The sequence below is a fragment of the Myotis davidii genome, unplaced genomic scaffold (assembly GCF_000327345.1).
Source record: "Myotis davidii unplaced genomic scaffold, ASM32734v1 scaffold498, whole genome shotgun sequence".
In the NCBI taxonomy this organism is placed as follows: Eukaryota; Metazoa; Chordata; class Mammalia; order Chiroptera; family Vespertilionidae; genus Myotis; species Myotis davidii.
In genome coordinates, this window is record NW_006289738.1 from 216,851 (window position 1) to 218,541 (window position 1,691).

Genomic DNA, 1,691 nt, shown 5'->3' on the forward strand with positions numbered 1-1,691 from the left:
TGGGCTGGGGGACCTTGGAGGGAAGGTAGGGGAGGGTGGCGGTAAGGGGGAAAGATCAACCAAAGGACTTATATGCAAGCATATAGGCCTAACCAATGGGCACAGACAACGGGGGGGTGAGAACATGGTGGGGGTCGGGGGTAACGTGGGGATAAGGACACATATGTAATATCTTAATCAATAAAAATATGTTTTAAAAAAATAATATTCCACTATATGGGCAAACCAGGTATAACCTTAATTTGAAGATAATCTCATGAGAGAGGTTTAACTACAGTAGCCTTCCGCCTTATCCAGGGGTATATATCCTAAGACCCCCAGTGGATATGTGAACCTTATATATACTATGTTTTTTTTCCTATGCATACATACACTTTATAGCTTCTCTTTGGCATATGTGAGTTGCCAGCATTATTACTCTTGTGCTTTGAGGCCATTATTAAGTTAAATAAGGGTTACATTTACATGAGCACTGTGATACCTTGACAGTCGATGTGATAACTGAGACGGCTACTAAGAGACTAATGGGTGGGGAGCATATACAGTATGGATGTACAAAGGGATGGCTCACGTCCCAGGTATGAAATTTTAGCACCACATACAATTTAAAACTTATTTTCCATTTAATATTTTCTGACCATGGTTGACTATGGATAACTGAAACCATGGAAAGCAAAACCACAGATAAGGGTGTGTGTGTGTGGGGGGGTACTGTGCTATCTATCATTATAATGCTACAAATATGTACTCTGAGGCTCTGCAAGTTTCAGTTTCCCAAGTTCTCATAACCAGTGAGTGATAAAGCCAGAAATCTGACTATGCAACTACATTGAATCTCATGTGGGATTAAAAAAATTTTTATATACACACACACACACACACACATATATATATTTTATTTTTTACATATTACTGCCCGACTGGCATGGCTCAGTGGTTCGGCATCAACCTATGAACCAGAAGGTCACAGTTTGATTCCTGGTCAGGGCACATGCCAGGTTGTGGGCTCGATCCCTATTGGAGGGGATGCAGGAGGCAGCCAATCAATGATTCTCTCTCTTCATTGATGTTTTTCTCTCTCTCTCTTCCTTCCTCTCTGAAATGTTGCTTCAGAAAATACTAACACACACACGCACATTACTGAGAACAGATCACAATTTCATTTTGAGAAACCAAGTAAAATGCAATGTAAAGACAATTGCCTAGAGGATTTCCTGTAGTAAATGTGTGATTACCTTTCTAATCTTAAACCATTTCAACATCTGGTTCAAATTATGCATTTTGCTTCATCTTTAAGACTGCAAATTGTTCCATCATTAGCACCAAACAAGAATGTGCTCCTCATTATCTTTTATTCCTTCACATTGAAATACTTATTAAAATAACATGACATTTCTCTATTGTCTTTATTTGTATTTTAGCAGCGATTACAGTGCTCTAATGTTAGTATAAAGAGGCATATTTAAATTGCAGTCTTATTCTATTTTTTGTTTTTAAATTATCAACCGTGTTAAAATAGTAAAATGTTATAAAATGTTAATCCTGACATTTGGAAGTATAATTTTATTGTTTAAGAAAAATTGAGAAGCCCTGACCGGTTTGGCTCAGTGGATAGAGCATCGGCCTGTGGACTGAAGGGTCCCGGGTTCGATCCCGGCCAAGGGCATGTACCTTGGTTGCTGGCACATCCC